General features: G+C 44.2%; 1 protein-coding gene and 2 long non-coding RNA genes across 9 annotated transcripts in view; 2 read left to right on the forward strand and 1 right to left on the reverse strand.

The window, feature by feature from the left end:
• Positions 1–10,541, reverse strand: part of LOC308486502 — a 43,114-nt gene extending 32,573 nt beyond the window's left edge. The window contains exon 1 of the long non-coding RNA XR_013991102.1: positions 9,997–10,541. This is a non-coding gene — a long non-coding RNA (uncharacterized lncRNA). The remainder of the gene's footprint in view (positions 1–9,996) is intronic.
• Positions 1–23,288, forward strand: part of LOC308486242 (uncharacterized protein) — a 43,775-nt gene that overhangs the window by 10,692 nt on the left and 9,795 nt on the right. For 3 of the 7 annotated variants that reach the window (XM_081022828.1, XM_081022829.1, XR_013991003.1), the window contains one exon: positions 12,377–12,539. The exons of 1 other annotated variant lie outside the window; for it this stretch is intronic. The gene's annotated coding sequence lies outside the window, so the exon portion shown is untranslated. Of the gene's footprint in view, positions 1–10,868; positions 10,917–11,273; positions 11,440–12,376; positions 12,540–23,288 lie in introns of those variants that run through there. 3 more of the 7 variants (XM_081022830.1, XM_081022831.1, XM_081022833.1) reach the window with 3 other exon arrangements.
• LOC308486526 overlaps positions 7,582–23,288 on the forward strand; it is a 47,719-nt gene continuing 32,012 nt past the window's right edge. Inside the window, exon 1 of the long non-coding RNA XR_013991127.1 lies at positions 7,582–8,086. This is a non-coding gene — a long non-coding RNA (uncharacterized lncRNA). The remainder of the gene's footprint in view (positions 8,087–23,288) is intronic.

The raw sequence follows: 23,288 nt of genomic DNA on the forward strand, positions 1-23,288 counted from the left end.
TTCCTCCTATTCTTTGAAGGCAATTTCAGAGTGACTGACAAGCTGAGATTCTTCCCAGTCAAAGGACCCATTTTCATGATAGACAATACCTGAGAGTGGAGGCTCTACAGACAGGGTGTGCCTATGCAGGCCAAAGACTGCCAGTATTAGCACAGGGGAGGTGTGTGACTTCCCCAAATTTACAGAATGTATGTGAATGAGAGTTTGTGGGTGGGATAATCATTTACGTCAACCCTGTGATTTCCTCCACCCATAACATTTCGTGAGATGATATTGCACTACAAATTCCAAAATAACTTTAAAAAATCACAAGATGATAAGAATGACTGCAGTATTTATACCCCACCCATCTGGTTGGGTTTCCCCAGCCACTCTGGGCAGCTTAAAGTACATAAAAAAGACAGTAAAACATCAAACATTAAAAACATCCCAGTGCAGCTGTCTTCTAAATATCCGAGAGTTGCCCATTTCCTTGCCTTCTGAAGGGAGGGCATTCCATAGGGCGGAAGACCCTCTGTCTGGTTCCCTGGAACTTCACTTCTGCCTGCAAGAGAACCAGCAGAAGACCCTCAGAGGTGGACCTCCCTGTCTGGACTGAGCGATGGGGGTGGAGACGCTCCTTCAGGTCTCCAGCGCCGAGGCTGTTTATGGCTTAAGGTTGCAGATCTTGCTTCTCCATAACGATCTCCAGAGCAAGTTCGATGTATAATTAGCAGAGTAGCAAAAAACGCTCAGAGGCAGCAAAAAATTAATTCAGCTGAGAAATCTATTACAGTTGTACCTCTGGTTGCGAACGGGATCCATTCCGTAGGTCTGTTTGCAACATGAGCAGAACACAATCCGCATCTGCGCGTGCACGGGTTACGATTCTCATTTCTGTGCATGCGCGTGACGTCATTTTGCATGTCTGCACATGCGCACCCTTTCCGGTACTTCCGGGTCACCACGGGATGCAACCTGAAAACACGCAACCTGAAGCAAACGTAACATGAGGTATGACTGTACTGAAGACAAATAAGCATAACAGGATCCAAAAATAGCAAAAATGTAACTTATAGTAAAACCCTGACTTCGCATACCGAAACCGCACTCAAGTAAGAAACAGACAAACAGAGTAGAGTAATATCAGAATATGAAGTGGGACCAGGTGCATTTCAATACTGTAATTTATATACAATTCAACGTCAGAGTAACCCTGGGACTAGATAACAAGCCTCCAAGTGGACGTGCCCCACCTGCCCTTCACTTTCCTCTTCAGCACGGGTAGAATCTGCCTTCTGGACTGTGGGATTCACAGTTGTTCTCTCCATCCACCAGGGCTTGACTTCAGGTGCAGCAGAATTCCCCAGCCCCCCAAGGATTTGAGACCCATCAGCTTTCCTCACCTGGTTTAGCCGGCCGGTTGAAGCCGTTCTTTGAACCCCTGTTGCATGCTGACAGCTTCTGGAAGCCACAGGTGAGAGCTGAGTACTCCACCAAAGGAACTACTGCTCCCCTAATACCCCATGACGTCTAGATTCAGGTAGGTAGCCATGTTGATCTGACACAGTTGAAATAAAAAATTAAAAAATAGTTCAGTAGCACCTTAGAGACCAAGTAAGTTTGTTCTAGGTATAAGCTTTGGTGTGCATGCACACTTCTTCAGATACACTGAAACAGATGTCACCAGACCCTTATATATCATGGGAGGTTGGGGTGGGGTTTTTTCTCAGAAGGGTACTCCTACTACCATTCTCTCACTACCCTTCACTATATGAAGAAGTGTACATACACATGAAAGCTTATACTTGGAACTATACTTATAATATCTTGGAATTATACTTATAATTTTTTCTTTCAACTGCGTGAGACCAACAATGCTATCTGCCATTAAGTACAGTTATTTCCTTGCCTTTAATATCCTGCTTTTCAGTGTCACATTAGGATAGTCCTGCGTCAGAGGAATGAGATCAGGCAGCACATCATCATTATAAAGAACAATGGGGGTGGGTGTTTCCGTCTGGGATCCCCGTGTGCCATATGCTTTCCTTCTGCTTCTCCTGCTCTCTCCATGCAATGTGAGGCATGTAGACAGAGGTCCATCTTCAAGAACATGAGCTTCCCTGAGCACCCATTCAGCTGACCCCAAGCACCAAGCCTTGTCACTAGTTCTCTGACTGACCCAGACCACAGTCCCTGGAAGAGATGTAGACCTGAGTCTCACAAAATGGTCTGCGTGGACCTCCTGAGGCCATTGGGACTGTGCAGGTGATTCATGAAGATCTAGAGGTGGAAACAGGGTTGGGCAGAGGATTATGATGCCGAGGATGGGAAATGTCCAAAGGAACGATGAACCAGAGACAGAGAGGGCCTTTTCATGGAGAGAGAGTAGCTGCATTTCCTGTGAGAAAACAATTGATGTGAAAAGGCTGTTTTCCAAGATTATGCTGCTTTATTAATGATGATTGAGGATTATGAAAGGTTGCTGATGCATTACCATCATTTGATATCATTGCATCTTCATTTCCTAAAAATCCGTAACCTGGGTAGGAGACGGGGAAATGTAGGATATGTTGAAATATGAAGTGGTGCTAATTGCATCTGATGTGCTCTCTTTTCCTTTGTTCTCTTCCTTGAAACCCAAACAGGATTTCCTTTCCTCCCACTCTGAGGAAGGTCATGGAGAAGACAGTCAGACTTCCAGGGGATGGGGCACCTTGGTTTCATTAGATATAGACATTAAAATATGTGAAATGTGCTTCATTGAATGAGCACACATAGCTCACCCAAAAAGGGGAGAAACCATTTAAAGGTATGGAGTGTGGAAAGACTTTCAATGATAGAACACATCAGCGGACTCACATGGGCAAGAATGGATTCAAATGCAAGGAGTACGGGAAGAACTTCAGTCAGAGTGGACACCTCAATATGCATCAACTGACTCACACAGGGGAGAAACCTTTTAAATGTATGGAATGTGGAAAGAGCTTTAGTCGGAATACAAACCTTAAATTACACCAGCGTACTCAACATGGGTGAAAAACCATATGAATGTATGGAATGTGGAAAGCGCTTCAGTCACAGTGGACAACTCAATATACATCTACAGACTCACAGACAGAAGAAACCTTTTAAATGCATGGAGTGTGGAAAGAGCTTCAGTCACAATGGTGACCTTAAATCACACCATCGGACTCACACAGGGGAGAAACCCTTTAAATGCATGGAGTGTGGAAAGAGTTTCAGTCAGAATGGAAACCTTAGAAGACATCAATGGAATCACACATGGAAGAAACCATTTAAATGTATGGAGTGTGGAAAGAGATTTAGTGATGATGGAACCCTTAGAAGACATCAACAGACTCACACAGGGGAGAAACCATGTAAATGTATGACGTGCGGAAAGAGCTTTCGTGATAATGGAACCCTTAGAAGACATCAACAGACTCACACAGGGGAGAAACCATATGAATGTATGGAGTGTGGAAAGAGCTTCAGTCACAGTGGACACCTCAATATACATCAATGGACTCACACGGGTGAAAAACCTTATAAATGTATGGAGTGCGGAAAGAGATATAGTGATAATGCAACCCTTATAAGACATCAACAGACTCACACAGGGGAGAAACCATGTAAATGTATGACGTGCGGAAAGAGCTTTCGTGATAATGGAACCCTTAGAAGACATCAACAGACTCACACAGGGGAGAAACCATATGAATGTATGGAGTGTGGAAAGAGCTTCAGTTCCAATGCAACCCTTAGAAGACATCAACGGACTCACACAGGGGAAAAACCATTTAAATGCATTGAGTGCGGAAAGAGCTTTAGTGATAATGGAAAACTTAGAACACATCAATGGACTCACACAGGGGAGAAACCATTTAAATGTATGCAATGTGGAAAGAGCTTTAGTGATAATGGACATCTTAGAACACATCAACGGACTCACACAGGGGAAAAACCATATGAATGTATGGAGTGTGGAAAGAGCTTTAGTGATAATGGACATCTTAGAACACACCAACGGACTCACACAGGGGAAAAACCATATGAATGTATGCAGTGTGGAAAGAGCTTTTGTGATAATGGAACCCTTAGAAGACATCAACGGACTCACACAGGGGAGAAACCATATGAATGTATGGAGTGTGGAAAAAGCTTTAGTAATAATGGAAACCTTAGAAGACATCAACAGACTCACACAGGGGGGAGACCATTTAAATGCATGGAGTGCGGAAAGAAATTCAGTCAGAGTGGAAATCTCAATATACATCAACGGACTCACACAGGGGAGAAACCATATGAATGTATGGAGTGTGGAAAGAGCTTTAGTGATAATGGAACCCTTAGAAGACATCATCGGACTCACACAGGGGAAAAACCGTTTAAATGCATTGAGTGCAGAAAGAGCTTCAGTCAGAGTGGAAATCTTAGAAAACATCAGCAGACCCACATGGGAGAAATCATTTAGATGTATGGCCTCTGGAAGGAGCTTCAGTCAGAGTGGAACCCTTGATTTACATTAACAAACTCACACAAGAGACAAACCATATGTGTCAGGAAGTTAGATAGAGGTAGAGGTCCAATTCTAGTGGAAGTTCTAAATCAACAGACTCATGCCCAGGATGAACTTTAAGAGTTGAACTCCAACAAACCATCAGCAGAAATGAGGAGAAGCAGTTTAAATGGAAAGATTACAGAAAGTGATTTAATTATAATGGAATGTTTAAGAAACATCTAGGGACTCTCACAAGGGTGAACCCATTTAGATGTATGGAGTGTGGGACAAGTTCCTCTCAGAGTCCACTCTTCTTCACAGCAAGAAACTCAGAAGAAATCCGTATTCCTGCTTCAGGGACAGCTGAGTCTGTTTCTCTTGTCATTATCTCCAACTAGGTAACTCCTGTCTAATCTGCTCTGTATTGGAGTCACTCCCTGCTTCTGAGACCACTGGAAAAGAGGGGGGAGAATTCCCCCCCTCCAGCTCCCAGGAAAGCTGATCTGCCTGAGAATGCATTCCCCCATACTCAGCTTCCGACCATTCCCTGACGCATCGCGAGAACCCTTGAAAAAGAAGTGATTTGGCTCACCATTGGAAGCTCAGACCCATAAAAGGTTGAATATGAAAGATACGTGGTTGAAGTATAATGCTATTCTGATGGAAGTAGGGGACCAATTTAGATTAAAATCTTATGATTCGTTGAAAGAAAAATTAGATGATTGATTCCAGTACATCCAGATAAATGAAGTGTTTAAAATGGATAAGAAAATTGGTTTTCAAAGAGAGAAATCCAAACTGGAAAGGGAATTATTAGATACAAAAACAAAAAAACCTATCTAAGATGAATAATTTATTGCTGGAATGGCATACAAAAGATGAACAAGTGAAATCTGTAACGAGTGAATGGGCCAGGGATGTGGGGCACAATATCATGATGGTGGATTGGGAGAAATTGTAGAAAAAGGAATCAAATTTACAGCTTGTAATGTATTAAGAGAAAACTTGATGAAAATGATGTATTGATGGTATTTAACACCAGTGATGTTTGCAAAAATGTATCATACTCATGATAATAAATGCTGGAAATGTAAAGAAAAAGAAGGAACCTTTTACCACATGTGGTGGACGTGCCCCAAGGAAAAAGACTTCTGGGAAAGTATTTATAATGAACTGATGAAAGTATTGAAAAACACATTTGTTAAAAAACCAGAAGCATTTTTACTTGGTATAGTGGGGGGTTAAATACCCAAAAAAGATGTTACTTTTTTTCTGTATGCCACAACAGCTGCGAGAATGTTGCTAGCAAAGAATTGGAAGAAACAAGATTTACCAACTATCGAAGAAGGGCAGATGAAGATGAAGGACTATATGAAACTTGCCGAACTGACTGGGAGACTCTGAGACCAGAGAGAAGAGATGATGGAAGAAGATAGGGAGAAGTTTAAGGAATATTTGAAAAAATATGTTAATATTTAAATCTTAGAATAGCTTTGGAAGTGGATATATGCTGCAGGCTTAGCAGTAGAAGATAATGTATTTTAAAATAGTATTATTTGTAAGTGATAAAATGTGAAGTTATTTTAAGTGTGATTTAAAAAAAAAAGATTGGTAGAAACGATGATATATGTAAATTGCTAAAGATGAAGTAAAATGAAAATCAGATAGGTGGGACTTGGGGAAGCCCACTTCACAATGTATAGGAAAATAAGGATATGACAAGAATTTGTTTGTATTGTTTGTTTTTCTGTTTGTGTTCTTTATTTGTGTTATAAAATGAATATTTTTTTTGGGGGGGGGGACAGAAAAAACCCCATAAAAACAACTGATATAGCAATATAGCACAGATCACAGCGTGTGTTTTTGTGTTGCATGTTTGCCTGGAATAGCCAGCATAAAGCTTTGCTTCGTGAAGCCCCTGCAGACGCCGAGTTGCTGGCTTCAATCCCAGGCGACAGGAAGCGAAAGACACACCTCCATTGCCCTGTGTCCTTCCAGCCTCTTTCCTCCCTTGCTCCCTTCTGCCGGTTTGTGTGCCTGACTTAGATATCCTGTGTGCTGTATGATTTTACTGCTGGAACTGGATTTGCTCTCAGGAGCTAAGTTTTGTGCCTCACTGGGGACCCAGTGAGAACTGTATGCTTTGAAAACTCAGTAAACTGTTACTGAAGAAGTCCTGCTGCCTCTGTGTGTGTTTTTGACCTCAGCATGGGAATTCCTCTACACGTGGCCCCTACCCTGCCGATACTTGGCTCATGCCCTGGAGTTGGTCTACTCAACCATGCAAGATGGCATGTACCAAACTCTGTCACCCCCACCACCGTATGATCTCCAAACACTACTTATTTAACAGAACTTCATCCTTGCCCCCTGCACATTCTGAAAAAAAACTTGAAATACCGAAATTGAATGGGAGATTTCCCCCCAAGCCTATTTGCAGGATGGGGAAGGAGGGGCTACAGGTATGAGGGAAGTCTCCTGGGGGGCCCATCTTCACTCATGAACCCCATGGAGCAACCCCAGAGTCGTGCTTATTCTGGGGTTTGGAGAAGATAGTACTTTTCCATATTCCCAGAAGTTATTATTCAATCATGCTGCTAGGGAGTTTTCCTACCAGAGTGTATCATACTGATTTTACTGCTATGGCTGCTTTTGCTGTCATGGACTGGCTGGGTGAGGGGGGGGGGGAGGCACCAGCTGGGAGACCCACAAAGGAAGAAGGCTCAGATCCTGGGGACTGGTGGTGGGATGGCAATGAGCAGAAAGAGGGAGAAAAGGGAGCAGAATGGGAGGGGAGGTGTTGCAAGCTGAGGATGAAACAGGGTTTGCTGAGCAGGAAGAGGCTGGGGCAGAGAGCAGTTCAGGCTCAGAGGGAAGAGAGGAGGGGGGCCAGGAGACCCAGAGGAGGCCGGCTACTGAGGCATCCAGGGAGACCCCCCCTCCTGCTGCGACCAGCTCCCCTAAATCTAATTCTTTGGAGCATAGCTACACGTTCCTCCAGTTGCTGGACTTTGTCTTCTAAGAGGGCAATCAACATACAAGATGGCAAACATTGCGTAGGAACCGCAGGCGACTGCAGCTGTTCCCTCACCCCTCTCCCCTGGTCTCCTAGAGCACACAGAGAAACCCGGTTCAGACCCCATGATTCTGCACATGATATTAAGAGGGTGTTTCCCTGCCCCCCAACATGCCTCACTTTAATCTTGTTGACAATGAACTGTATTTTCTGTCCAATCACACCATTTGGAGAGCTCTTTTTGGAGCTCCTTGCATTCTGTCTTTGTTTGAACAATCCTGGACAATTTACTGCCACCAGCAAACTTTGCCCCCTCCCTGCTCACTCCTAACTCTAGATCATTTATGAACAAGTTGAAAAGCCATGGGTCCCAATACTGATCTATAGGGGACTCCACTTTCTGCTTCTCTCCATTCATAGGAGTGTTCGTTTATTAGTACGTGTTCCTCCGTCCTCCCATCCTTCTGTGCTGTGGAGGGAACCCTGCGGAAAAGTTCTGGGGTGAATTTTGCTTCCCCACATATCCAACACTGGTCAGCATTCAAGGAAATGGAAGAGGACAGCTGGCCACAATCCAAGAGACTGAGGTCAGCAGAAAGTGAAGTAAATGCTACTCAAAGGGAAGCCGCTTCAGCTTCTAGCCGGTCTGCTCCCACAATGGCTGAAGAAGAATTCCCCTTTGGGAATGGCGGAGCTGAATGGAAGTGGGCGAGGAAGCCCCACAATCGCTCCTGCTGGAGGAATAGGGGCACTGACCCCAATACTCAAAGGTGATGACCTGGTCCTTTAGGGGCACTGTTACGCCATCAGGAACCGGGAGTCCCCCACACCTGCCTCCCCCACACCTGCCTCCCTCGTCTGGATTCAACCTCAATCTCTTAGCTGCCATCCATCCTCCAACCACCTTCAGAAAGGCACACAGGGAATTCACTGCCTTCACTGGTTCCAATTTAAAAGAGAGGAAGAGATGGGAGGAGCCTCCCTGATGTCTTTTCCTTCACAAATCCTGTCTTAAGGGCACATTTAAGATATGAATAGGGTGTGAGCCTGTGACCTGGCACAGGAACTAAGTATTTATCATTGTAAAAGGCTGGCCAGGCTCCCCAGGCAATCCAATCAAGTGACCATTAAACAGGTAACCTGGCAGACGGGGAGGTAAACAAACCACTCAGATTTCTACTGTAAACAGCCCTTTCTCTGATATAGGTATGATGTATCTGGGGGGGTGGACTTGGGTTACACCCCGTCTGTGATGTATTTATGATGTATGGAGGGATGGTCTAGAGCTCCAGGGCAGGGCATTTAAAATGTCTATATAAGGCCTTGTGTGCCATTGTTCTGGGTTCCTCCTCCCTCCTGCGTGTGGTGAGTGAGGACCCTGTTGCAACAGATCAATAAAGATCAGGCTTACTAGCTGCTTTGCTTCTCAATATTCTCTGGTTGGCCCCTGTTATTTTCTCCTACCAATAGGGAACCTACGTAAGGACTCTATATGGGCTCTTGGATACCCCAAAAGGGAAAAAGGGCAGATTTTCTGTTTACAACATTTGCTTGGAACATTTATTTTATATATATTAGACCTTAAAATTCTTCCAACAATTGCATACGGTTGCATGAACTTTTAAGACCTCTCCCCATTTCCCACAATGCATTTTTTCACAGCATCATCCATACATCACAAATGTGTCACAAAGTAGGAGTGTTTGGAATTTAGAAACATGAGCCCGTCACCCACCCTTGTCACAACCCCAGTTTCCCACACCTTTTAACTACCCTCTTCCCCAAAAAACCAGAATAGTTTTTACACATCTCCCTATCTGCAAGGCTTTCCTTCGCTTCTCCTTTAAATGCATCGGGATTCAATCCACCATCCGGATGGATTTCTGCCTGGGGCATGTGCTGCCCTTGATCGCCTCCTGCCTCCTAAGGGATTATGGAGTCAGGGGGAGCCCTGGATCCTCCAATTCTAGAGGAGTCATTAGCCATTGGAAGCAAGTAAACCGTTTAATTTTGGAGATTCTTTGACGTTTCAACAGTTTTCTATACAGCATTGGAGAGTCGGAGGAAACAGTCTGATTCATGGTACAATGCTTCTTGCTACAATTGTATAGGCTGCTTCTCTGAGCCTCTTTGCTGTTGTGCATGGAAGGTGCCTGTGTCAACGGTCATTGTCCTGCCCTTAGTCCGAGACTGTGGTCGGGACTTGGGGTTTTTGGGGAGTCGTATAACTGTCCCCCCTTCCTGGTTTGAAGAGCACCAATACCTAAAACACGGACGGACGACTTGTGGCGTAGAGTTGGGGAAGGATTTTGCAATATAAAGTGTTATGGAAAAATCTAGGTGCGAGGCTGCTCAGTCCCCCAGCTGGTCGGGCAGAGCCCGTGGGTCCCTGCGGAATAAAGGAAGGAGTCCAGCCAACTGGAGCAAATAGCTGTAGACCAAAGTTTATTGCGCAATAGGTTCAAAAAGCAAATTTGAACCCCGAGGATGGGGTGACAAGGACTTTTAAAACTTTCCCACCATATCCCAGAATACAGTTAATACATCATCATTGCTACATCACTGACATGTCACAGAAGGGGAGGGGTTAACCTTGGCAAACATGCCCAAAGATTAGCATAAGCAGACATGGCAGGGCAAGACTCAGGTATAAGATTAGCATAGACAAATATGTCTTAAGTACCCACCACCCAAAAGTCCAATAGAACTTCCTTTGCATGTCTGGAGCCTGAGGCGAGTCAGGTGATGAGATTGGGCTTCCTTTGGCTAACAATGAGCCCTGCAATTGCCACCTCTGGGAACTTCCTGGAGTCCTTTTTCAAGGGGAAAATAGCTTTGGAATGAAGAAAACTGGGAAAGGAGATGATTTTATATTATTTTTAAAGCTAGGTAACTTCCCTGAGCTGTCACGTTGAAAGGATACATTCAGGTATAATATATATAATACTTAACTTTAAAGATGCGCCCCTCCCCGTAATTTCCGTAACATTTAGATTGTGGGGTGGGGGACCCCACTTTGCAAGTGGATTGCCGGGATCAGCCCCTCCCTTCTCTCCTGATCCACTAGGAAGAGGGGAGGGGGAAAACCTTCCTCCCCCCCCCCACTAAATTCCTCCCCTTCCGGTACATCATTGTCGCACCCCGCCCTCACAACCTCAAATTGGTCCCTTACGTTGCACCTCTTCCTCCTCCTCGGAATCCCGTTTCTGTTCCGGGAATGGAGGGGTGGGGGTGAGTCCACCTCCCAAACTGCCTGTTTCTCCCGGAAGTGGAGCTTCCACTCCGGATTGCTGCTCTGCGCCGTAGCTCTAGGGGGGCGCGCTTTCGGAAAGGGGAGGAGGGGCGGCAGGGGAGGCAGGGAAACCCCCCCCCCCGTGGATGTTCCAGGAAAGGAGAATCTGGAGCGAGGACAAAGAGGTAAAGGGGTCGCGGGGGAGGGGAGAGAAGGACCCAGAGACCCCCGCCAGCTCCCCAAAGCGCCTTTCGCGGGTCCCATGTCCCATAGGCATGGGCTGGATCCCTGCACGAGTGCTGCGAAGGGGGCTTTCCTTGGCCCCTTAGGCGCCTTGGCAGCGGCGGACATGGGGCCCCCACCTAGGGGGTCCCCACGAGGACCCCTTGCCCCGTTTCCCCCACGCAGGGATCCCCCCTCCCCTCCCGGCACATCCTTCTCCCACCCCGCCCCCACAACCCCAAATCCCCTCCCCAATATGTTGCTCCTCCTCTCCATCTGACCTCTCTTCCGGGAATGGGGGGGGGGGGAAAGAGCCCCCCCAACCTCCCTTCTTCTCCCGGAAGTGGCTCTTCTGCGCCGGATTGATGCTCTGCTACGTAGCTCTAGGGGAGCGCGCTTTCGGAAAGGGGAGGAGGGGCGGCAGGGGAGGACACCCCCCCCCGGTGGATGTTCCAGGAAAGGAGAATCTGGAGCGAGGACAAAGCGGTAATGGGGTCGCGGGGGGGGGGGAGAGAAGGACCCAGAGACCCCCGCCAGCTCCCCAAAGCGCTATTCGTGGGTCGCGTCTGCATGGCCTAGATCCCTGCACGCCTGCTGCGCCTTGGCAGCGGCGGACATGGGGCGCCAACGGAGGGAGTCCCCACGAGGGCCCCTTTGCCCCGTTTCCCCCACGCAGGGGTCCCTGGAGAAAGGCGGGTCATGAATGGGTTAACGGGCGCGAGGGACGCCTGGATAGAGACCCCCGTGTGGCTCGTGTTGGGGGGGGGTTGTCCTCTGGATGAGGAGGGGGGCGCGAAGGCGGCCTCTGGGTGCAAGGGAGACTCCGGGAAAGAGGGAGGGGGTCGAGGAAGTCGGGGGGGGGGAGCGGAGCATCCCTAGGGCAGGGAAGGGCAGCAATGGGAGAGAGTGAGTGAGAGAGATACAGAGATACTGGAAGACCAGTCCTTGGGGAGAGGTCTCCATCGTGGCACCCGCCGGGAATCTCCAGAGGGGCCTCCTTGGCTTCTCCCTCCCACCCAAGAATCGGCCACCCCTTCAAGGCTACCAGAGAGGGATCCCTGGAAAGTGGGCGAGGGGTCCAGTCCACCTACCCCTTCCTTCCTGCAAACTCCATCCTCTTCACGCCCACATAAGCCCCTGCCCCGCCCAGACACAGTGGTTCAAATCCTGAGGAGAAGAGAGGAGGGGAAAGGCCTTCTGAGAAGTGGCGCTTTGTTTCCGCAATCCCACCCAGGAAGCAGCTACAAACCTCTTCCTCTCTCTCAGCCTGCCATCTTTGTCTTTTCCACTGCCTGGTTCATTGAGGGTGAGGATAATGTACACCTGTCATCAGAAACAGGGGTCCAGAGTCCATGGAATGGCTCTCAGGATTGGTATAGAAGTTGCACCTCAAAAGCATTTCTGTTCCTCTTATTTTTGGTAGGCAGTGTCAGAGTGATTGACAAGCTGAGATACAATCCTTCAGCATCTGATGATAGCAATTGCATGAATCTTCCCAGTCAAAGGACCCATTTTCATGCTATACAGTGCCTGTGGCTGGAGGCTCTACATGCAAGGTGTGCCTATACAGGCCAGTATTAGCACAGGTGAGGTGTGTGACCTTCTGAAATTCATAGACTGTATGTGAATGAGAAGTTGTGGGTGGGATTACAGTTTATGGCATCCCTGTGATTTTCTCCCCTCATAACATTTCATGAGCTGATATTGCAGAACGAATTCCAAAATAACTACAAAAATAACTACAAAAGAATCACAATATAATAAGAATGATTGTAGTATTTCCACGCTGCCTATCTGGCTGGCTTTCCCCAGACACTCTGGGCAAATTACAGTACATATAAAAGACAGTAAAACATCAGACATTCAAAACCTCCCTATACAGGGCTGCCTTCAGCTGTCTTCCAAATGTCAGATAGTTGCCCATTTCCTTGCCCTCTGCCTGCTTCCCTGTAACTTCGCTTCTCACTGGGAGGGGGGGGGGACCAGCAGAAGACCCTCGAAGGAGGGCCTCAGTTACAGACTGAGCGATGGGGGTGGAGACGTTCCTTCAGGTCTACATACCGAGGCTGTTTAGGGCTTTATGTTGCAGATCTTGCTCCTCCACAATGATCTCCAGAGCAAGTCCAACATACAATTAGCAGAGTAGGAAAAAACGCTCAGAGACAGCAAAAAATTCCTTCAGCAAATAAATTTGTGTCTGAAGGCATAACAGGATTCTGTGCCTGAAAAATGCAACCACAGCAATTTAAAGGTCATCACCAACAATGTGAATTGTGCTCAGAAATGTACTGGGAGTCAGTGAAGATCCTTTCAGACTGGTGTTATGCTGTCTCAGCTGCTGCTCTCATTCTGTTGTCTAGCTAACACATTCTGGATTAGTTGCAGTTTACGAGTCACCTCCAAAGGTAGCCTCATGTATCACATGGCAGTAATCCAAGTGGGAGATCACCAGAGCATGCACCACTCTGGTGAAATAGTTGGCAGGCTGGTAGGGACTCATCCTGCGTACCAGATGGAGCTGGCTGACAGCTGCCCTGGACACAGAACTGACCTGTACCTCCATGGACAGCTGTGAGTCCAAAATGATGCCCAGGCTGTGCACCTGGTCCTTCAGGGCCACAGTTACCCCATTCAGGACCAGGGAGTCCCCCACACCTGCCTGCCCACTGTCCCCCTGGAGCAGTATTTCTGTCTTGTCAAAATTCAACCTCAGTCTGTTAGCCGCCATCCATCCTCCAACTGCCTCCAGACACTCACACAGGACCTTCACTGGTTCCAATTTAAAAGAGAGGAAGAGCTGGGTATCATCCACATACTGGGGAACACCCAGCGCAAACCCCCTGATGATCTCTCCCAGCGACTTCATATAGCCATTAAAAAGCATGGGGGAGAGGACGGAGCCCTGAGGCACCCCACAAGTGAGCACCCAGGGGTCTGAACACTCATCCCCCAACACCACTTTTTGGACATGGCCCAGGAGGAAGGAGGGGAACCACTGCATAGCAGGGCCCCTAGCTCCCCTAGCGGGTTCAGAAGGATACCATGGTCAAAGGTCTCCAAAGCCGCTGAGAGATCCAGCAGAACCAGGAAACAGCGCAACCAGGGCAATTTCAGTCCCATGATGAGGCCTGAATCCCAATTGGAAGGATAATGGTGGCAGAAGCTGGTCCTGCAGCCCACAAAAGCTCCAGGCACAAGATGTTCATTAGCTTTGAAGGGGCCATTGGATAATTGGTGGTCTTTTCTTCAAAAGACAAATATTTTGAATACCTTTACAGTGACATATGATGTAAATAGCGCTTCTGTTTTCCTTGTTTCACATTGGAGAGACTTTGATACATAGGTCTGAGCTCATTTCTCGGCCTGAAACTGCTGTGTTAGCAGCACTGTGAGCCTGGACAGTGTGTTTGGGGGTTCAGGGCTGCCTAGACAACAAGACCCCCTTCTCAGCCTGGCTTATATGGTCCCAAGGAAAGCAGAGCAGTACTTTTGGCACCAGCTTGGCTGCAGGAGTTGCAGGAAGGAGGTGTGCAGGACACCATCCAACCCTCTTAGAGAGTCCACTCTGGATTTGTGTAGGTTTTCCTCCACAGCTTTTACTTCTCCTGATGATAACTCAAGAGGCAGTGAAGGTTTATTTTTTTAAAAAAAGATAGTTATTGAAATTTTAAACAGTAAAACAAACCTTCCAATCAAACCTAAAAAGAAACATCATCATCACACTCAAACAAAACAAAAAAATACAGTAAAAAACATAAAAAGATAGGAAATAAAGAAAAAGAAAAGAAACATAAAAAAGACATAAAAATCCAATTTTTTACTTGTTGTTTTCATAACCCTTCTTCCTGACTTCCTCACATCTCCCTTTTTTGTGTTCCTTTTTACACAACCATGTTCAGCAAATATCTTACCCTCTTTCAAATCTTGATCTATATTATAGATTTTCTTTTTTTTATAGAAATTTATTGGGTTTTACAATAGAAATAAACATAATAAACAATGTAACATATATCTTAACATAATTTCACATTTTCTTTGGACTTCCTCACATCTCCCGCTCCCACTTTCATCGTTATAACATTTTGTCAGCAATTTATTATCTTATTTACATTCTTATATCCCTTCTATGTTTCATAATCTTCTAGTTCTCAAAAAGAGTTATATTTTCACAATCTTACTTATTTTCTTAAAATCATCTAAATTAGTGGTGCTCAGTTATTTTGATCTAGCATCCTGTTTAGCATTCACTCAAGTTGCAATATTTTTGTAAATAATTCTTAAATTTCTTCCAATCCTCCTCAGTCCTCTCTTCTCCCAGGTCACGAATTCTGCCGGTCATCTCAGCCAGTTCCATGTAGTCTATCAGTTGCATCTGCCATTCTTCCAGTGTGGGTAGATCTTGAGCTTTTCAATGCTTTGCGAGTAGTATCCTTGCTGCTGTTGTTGCATACATAAAAAATGTCTGGTCCTTCTTTACCACCCCTTGGCCGACAATACCCAAAAGAAAGGCCTCTGGTTTCTTAGTGAAGGTATATTTAAATACCTTTTTCAGTTCGTTATAAATCATTTCCCAGAACGCCTTCACTTTAGGGCAAGTCCACCAGAGGTGGAAGAATGTTCCCTCACACTCTTTACATTTCCAACACTTATTGTCAGTCAGGTGGTAAATTTTTGCAAGTTTGACTGGGGTCATATACCATCTATAAATCATTTTCATTACATTTTCTTTCAAAGCGTTACATGCAGTAAATTTCAATCCAGTACTCCACAACCTTTCCCAGTCCTCAAACATGATATTATACCCAATGTCCTGTGCCCACCTTATCATAGCCGATTTAACCGTTTCATCTTGTGTATTCCATTTTAACAGCAAGTTATACATCCTTGAAAGTACCTTGGTCTTTGGTTCTAACAATTCTGTTTCTAGTTTCGATTTCTCCACCTGGAACCCTAGTTTCTTGTCATTTTTAAAAACTTCTTTAATCTGAGCGTAATGTAACCAGTCTCGCACTTTATCCTTCATTTTCTCCAAACTCTGCAATTTCCAGTTGTCTCCATCTTTTTCTAGTATTTCCCAATATTTTGGCCATTTAGCCTCCATATTGGGTCTTTTTCGGGCCTTAGCTTCCAAAGGTGAAAGCCACCTTGGGGTTTTATTTTCCAGCAAGTCTTTATATTTTGTCCAGACATTAAACAGTGATTTTCTGACAATATGGTTCTTAAAGGCCTTATTTGCTTTAACCTTGTCATACCATAAATATGCATGCCATCCAAAAGCATTGTTAAACCCTTCCAAATCTAACACATCAGTGTTTTCAAGAAGTAGCCAGTCTTTTAGCCAGCAGAACGCTGCGGCTTCATAATACAACTTTAGATCTGGCAGGGCAAAGCCCCCTCTTTCTTTCGCATCAGTTAATATCTTAAACTTAATTCTGGGCTTTTTGCCCTGCCAGACAAACTTAGAAATATCTCTCTGCCACTTCTGAAAGCACTCCGTCTTGTCCAAAACCTGAAGTGTTTGAAACAAAAACAACATCTTTGGCAATACATTCATCTTGATAGCAGCAATTCGGCCTAACAAAGAAAGTTTCAATTTTGACCAACTATCTAAGTCTCTCTTAATTTCTGCCCAGCATTTTTCATAATTATCCTTAAATAGACTTAGATTTTTTGCTGTTATGTTTACCCCTAGGTATTTTACTTTTTTAACCACATTAAGTTCTGTCTCTTTCTGAAACCGTTCTGACTCTGTATCTGTCAAATTTTTCCCCAAAACCTTAGTTTTCTGTTTATTTAATTTAAATCCAGCCACCCGACCAAAATCATTAATCAGTTGTAATACTCTTTTCGTACTAGACTCTGGCTCCTGCAGGGTCAGAACCAGGTCATCTGCAAAAGCTTTTAATTTATATTGTTTCTGTCCGACCTGAATTCCTTCCACCAACCGGTCCCCTCTAATCATATTCAATAGCACTTCCAGAACCGAAATGAATAACAAAGGGGAAATAGGGCAACCTTGTCGTGTTCCTTTTTCAATTTTAAACTCTTCTGTAACCACATTATTAACTATCAGTTTAGCTTTCTGCTCTGAATATATCGCCTCAATCCCATTCTCAAAACCCCGTCCCACTCCCATCTCTTTTAAGTTTCCCATCATAAATTTCCAGGAAATGTTGTCAAAGGCCTTCTCCGCGTCTATAAAAATTAAAACTGCTTTTGTGTTTATATCTGTTTGCAAAAGTTCCAAAATGTCAATAATGTTCCTTGTATTAGCAAATAAATGTCTACCTGGGAGAAAGCCTGCCTGGTCCTTATGGATTACTTCATTTAAAACTTTTTTAAGTCTACTTGCCAAAATGTCTGCAAATATTTTGTAATCCACATTTAGAAGGGAGATGGGACGGTAGTTCTTAAGTTGTGTCTTTTCAGCTTCCGACTTTGGTATTAATGTGATAAACGCTTCCTTCCACGACTCCGGAGCCCTCTTCCCCTCCATAATTTCATTGCTGACCTCCATCAAAGGTTGTATCAAATAATCTTTTAATGTCTTATAGTACTTGGAGGTCAGCCCATCTGGCCCTGGAGATTTGCCCAGTTGCGTGTTCTGAATGGCTTGTTCAATCTCCTGTCGTGTTATTTTAGAATTCAGGATTGTCCTATTTTCTTGTGACAATTTAGATAGTCCATTTTTTGCCAAAAATTGTTTAATCTCAACTTCGTCTTGCGGCCCTTGGGTGTATAGTTTTTTGAAGTATCTCTGGAAACACTTTTAATGTCCACCGGATTCTGAATGTTTTTTCCTTCAACCTCTAAGTTTGTAACCGTATTTAATCTTTGTCTTCTCTTCAACTGCCAAGCTAGCAGTTTTCCACATTTATTCACCGACTCAAACGTTTTTTGTTTCATTAATTTAACCTTCCATTCAATTTCCTGGTTTATCAGTTTAGAATATTGTGTTTGATAAAGTTTAATTTCTCTCAGAGTTGGCTGTGACTTCGGATTCAGTCTTAACTTCTTCTCTAATTCTTTTATTTTATCCAGGATCTTATCTTTTTTCTCATTTTGTGTTCTTTTCTTTACTGCATTCTGTTGTATCAAGAATCCCCTCATTACGGCTTTACTTGCGTCCCAGACGATTCTTTTTTCCACCGTAGTATTCATATTTATCTCAAAGTAATCCTTCAAGACTTTTTGGGCCTTCTTGGTAATTTCCTGATCTCTGAACAAATTGTCATTCATCTTCCATCTAAAGGATCCAGTTGGTAGTAGTGTCATATCCATCTTTACTGCATTATGGTCGGAACAGGTCTTTGGGCAGATTTCCACTTTTCTGACCTTAGGTGCCAGGCCTCTAGATATCCATATTTGGTCGATTCTTGTCCAGGTCAGTTGGGCTTCAGAAAAGAATGTTCCCTCTCTTCCTAGTGGGTTCTTTGTCCTCCAGATGTCAATCAAATCCATATTGTCTGTCATTTCAAAAAAGGTTTTAGGTAGTCTGCCGTCTTTTGTAACGTTTTGACTTTGTGACTTGTCCATGTTAGTTGATACGACCCCATTCATATCTCCCATCATTATGATGTTGTTGTAGTCCAGATAATCCAGCATTGTCTCCTGCAGCTTCTTGTAGAATTCCTATTTCCCTTCATTAGGTGCATAGATTCCTAATATCAACAATTTCTCTCCTTGATGTTGTATCTCAATTGCCAAAATTCTTCCATGTTCATCTTTAAATAAGAATTTAGGTGACAGGCTCTCTTTCGCATATATCACCACACCTCTCTTCTTAACTTTGTCCGACGATATAAATTCCTGGCCCAATCTTTTATTTATTAACACTTTTCTGTGGAGCCTTGTCACATGTGTTTCCTGTAGGCAAATAATGTCCAATTGTTCTTTTTTTAATATATGAAATATTTTCTTCCTTTTTTCCGGAATGTTACAACCGTTAATATTCCAGCTCAACAGTTGCAGAGACATCCTGAATTAATCTGGTTATTTTTCCAGGGGTGGTATCTTGTTCACAGAATCTTCAGGTTCCCCAGGTGCTGGTGTTGGTACTGGCGTTGCCCCAGGCCCAGAAGGTAGTTCAATTCCTTTTTGAAGGTCCTCTCCGTATGTAGACAGAAATTTGTCTCTCTCTTCCGATGTTCTGATTTTGACCTTTCTCCCTCTAAAGGTAAAGGATATTCCTTGGGGAAATTCCCACCTAAATGCAATTGCGTTGCTCCTTAGTAATTTGGCAAGTTCAGAATAGGTGGCTCTAAGGTCCAGCAGTTGTCTTGGAATATCTTTGTAAATTTCAATTCTTCTGTCCAAAACCTCCAGTGACTTTCCGTAGTGTAGGCCCAAAATCTTGTCCCTTTCCTCCTTTGATCTCAATGTTATCAAACAGTCTCTGGGCCTCTCCTTCTTTATAAATCTTCCAAGTCTGAAAGCTGACACAATTTTAAAGTCCTTTTCCTCCAAGTTCCAGAACTTGGAGAATTCTTTGGTTAAAAACTCAGCTAGATTTCCTTCTTCTGCCTCTTGTAGCGACCTAATCCTCAAATTATTCTCACGATTTCGCAGTTCTATCATAGAAAGATAAATCTGATGTTCCCCAACTTGTTTGGTGAGTGGTCTTACCTCTTGTTCTAAATTTTCTAATTTTTGTCTGGTATCCTCAGCCAATTTCCGATTTTCTGCTGTGGCCTCCGTTAACTGTCCAATTGCCTGTGTGTTCTGTGCCACTTGTACAGTTAATTTATTTAGGCATTCTGTATTTTGGTCAATCTTTGCTGTTTGCTCATCTGCTTTCTTGTCCAAAGCTTCCAATTTTTCAAAAATTTTGTCTAAAACAGAAGCAGATGCTCCTGAGGCCATATCTTCCAATTGTAACTGCTCTATTTCTCCCTCTCCCTCTTTTGCCTGTGGCGAAGCAACTTCTTCTACTTCTACTTCTGAAGGCAAAGTAGGTACAGATGATCTGCGTGTCTGTGAGGCTGAGGTTAGAGTTGTCAAAGTTGTTTGTCTAACTCTTCCTCTTCTTCTTGTGCCACTCATTACAACGTTATCTATCAGTCAAGGTCACACTGAGTTATTCCCATGGGAATAGAAAGGCCCAGAGAAAGCAAACAGCCAGGGAATCGAAAGTAAATGTAAAGTCACTGTTTTAATCCAATCCTCTAGAGGGAGCTTAAAATGTCTTTCAGAGTCTAATTTAATATCCAGGAACCTTCAAGTACAAATATTTAGCAGAGTTGATATTAATAATCACTTTGTTACAAGCAGTGCTTACTTGTCTCCAAAGAAATGTTTCAAATTAGAAGGTCTCAATACCCTCAGATTGTTGCAAGTTCCAATATACAGTATCCAAATCTGCAGTACTGACAGCTCAGTCTCTCAAAGCTCAGGCAGCTCCGGACCCTGGGTTTCACCTTTTAATTGTAATCCAATAAAAGGAGGAAAGTCAAATACAAATGATAATTCCAAATCTTTAACTTAGAATCTTTACTTTAAATTGCAGGTTCAGTGGATGCTTAGATCCATAAAGTTTAAAAGTTCTTTTTTCAGCCTCCACTCCTCCAGCTATTCGCTTTTTCAAGTTCAATGGCAGCGGAAGACGGACTTCCTGTTTCCACGTCTCTCCGCTCTCGGCCAAGTTCAAATCTTTTAATTTAAAGTCTCTAATTTCAAGTGATTCAGTCTTTGCTCACGAGTAAGTTGATTTTAATTCCGGATCCGAATTTCACAGGAAAAGGGATCAGCGCTCACCGGCGGCAGCAGCGCGGCTTCGCTCCGCAGATTGCGAAACGGCTCACAGCGCCGCAACCCCCCTCCACGCTCCGGAGCCCCTTACGGGGTTCCTTTGACGTTTGGAGGGTCGCTTTAGGCGCCCACCGAGCCTCAAGACCACAGGCTCTTGCCGCCTGTGGTTTTCCGAAGTGGGTCTCCGCTTTGCCGTAGCGGACGACCCGGTGTCTGCGGAGCCTCCTCTCCCGGTCAGAAGAGGACCGCCATTGCCGTTCGCGCCGCCCCCGGAACTATATTATAGATTTTAACCCATTGTGTCGCCAATTCTTCCCTTTATATCCTTTTGTTTACATTTGACACAATGTAATCTAGTTTTTTCACCCTTGTCTTTTGAAACATTTGTTACATACTCCTTTTACCTATGTCACTGATGCCACATTGTCTTTATATCTTGCATCATTTTAACATTCCAACATTTTACAATGTTTTTGCAAGTAGTCTTTAAACTTCTTCCAGTCCTCTTCCACTAACTCTTCTCCCAGGTCTCGGATTCTGCCAGTCATTTCTGCCAATTCCATGTAGTCTATCACCTGCATCTGCCATTCTTCCAGAGTGGGTAAATCTTGTGTCTTCCAGTACTTTGCGATGAGTATTCTTGCTGCTATTGTTGCATACATAAAGAAAGTTCTGTCCTTCTTTGGCACCATTTGGCCGACAATGCCCAAAAGGAAGGCCTCTGGTTTCTTAAGGAAGGTATATTTAAATACCTTTTTTAGTTCATTATAGATCATTTCCCAGAAGGCCTTAACCTTTGGGCACGTCCACCAAAGGTGAAAGAATGTTCCCTCAGTTTCCTTACATTTCCAACATTTATTATCAGGCAAATGATATACTTTTGCAAGCTTGACTGGGGTCATGTACCACCTATATATCATTTTCATAATATTTTCTTTTTTTTTTTTATCATATTTATTGAAGTTTCCAAAACTCAAAAAAGAAAAAAGAAAAGAAAAGAAAAAATAAAGCTTTACAATTGAGGCCTTACTTTCATTAACATCTTTCCAGGACTCCCCCATCCCCCTCCCTATTGTATTCCCCTTTCATTAATTTGGTTCCACAAGTTCTTACTCCCAATTTAAAACTTATTTTGTTTAATCCATTATTCAATTTAGTAATATAACCACTTTCCCTTTACATTCCACCATCCCTCATCATTAAAAGAAAGTTTTTTCCCCCAAGGTCCACCCCAATTTCCTTCCACGAATTCCCTTTTTTGATAAACACGTCCAAACAAGATAAAAAATATAAAAAAAATTCAAAAAATAGTTGTACCACCCTTTGGATTCCAGATCTCCCCCCGCCCTTCCCCGGTTTCGATTCCCCATGTCCATCAATCTATCTACTGTCAGCCTGGAGATCTCATGTCCATAGCCGGTTTTTTTTTCCCCCCCCTCAGTTCCACCTTGCCGGGGTTTTTTTTTTTTTAAATAATGTTTAACTTCAGACGCCCAGTCCCAAAGAGGCCCCTGACAGGCCTTTATTTTTCCTTGGTCTTTCACAATAATATGGCTCCTCCCTTGTTCTTTCCAAGTCGTCATCAGTCCTTTGTTCTTTTTTCTCACTTTCTCAGGTTTCTTTTCCTGTTCCACTGCAAAAACATTCTAATTCAAAAATTTGATACCTCTACAGGGGTTGTTGTTAGTTCAGGAACAAAAACTTGCGTCCAGTCCCTTCCATTCTTCAATAGATGATTCTATTGTCTCCTTTAATATAAACACCTCTGTAGACAAAATACTGTTTCGTTTTTGCAGCTTTCCCAGAAGATAACAAGTCCTGTGCGATTCCAAGAGTATTTTTCCACTTACGACCGTTCTTGTAGTGTCCCAAAACCCCTCTAGGGGGATTATAGTAACTTTGTTTCCTCAAATCCAAAAGTCAAATTGTTATTCCTTATTTTCGACAATTTATATCCAAATTATAACAGAACTAACCAGCAAAGTCCTCATAACAAAGTCCTCTTTATATTCTCCAACTTTGACAGCTACTTTGACAGCTGTCAAAGTCTCTGTCTCTCTTCGCCAGGCTCTCTCGCAGATCGCCCCGGTTCCCGGGGGGGGGGATTGCACTTTCACTCTCACCATCCACTCTTCTCCTCCAGCACAGTTCTTATAATTTCCCATCGTGGAATTAATAATTTTTATCAATAAACAGAAGCAAGCTCCTTTCTCGACCTTAGTTGCCAAATCCTTGTTTTAAAATGTCTACAATAGGGGGGAGACTGACTTCCTTTTTGGATCTCCCCCGCTCGTGCCAAATCCGAAAAAAAAAAATTTCTCCTTTTAAGTCCGATTTCCAAATTACTCACGGGTTGTTGTTTATAGTCCAAATTTTCGATAGAAGAAGTCAGCGCTCTCCGTCGAATGGCATGCGGCTTCGCTCGGCAGGGAAAGCAGAGGACTCATAGCACCACGCCACCCCCATCCCCCGCTCCGTAGCCTTTAAAAAGGCTCCTTCGCGGGTTGGGGGGGCGCTAACGGTGCCCGCCGAGTCAACCATGTCCACGGGCTCCGTGCCTGTGGTTTTTGAGGGTCCCTGCCTCGCCG

This window comes from Podarcis pityusensis (assembly GCF_964106645.2).
Source record: "Podarcis pityusensis genome assembly, chromosome: 10".
In the NCBI taxonomy this organism is placed as follows: Eukaryota; Metazoa; Chordata; class Lepidosauria; order Squamata; family Lacertidae; genus Podarcis; species Podarcis pityusensis.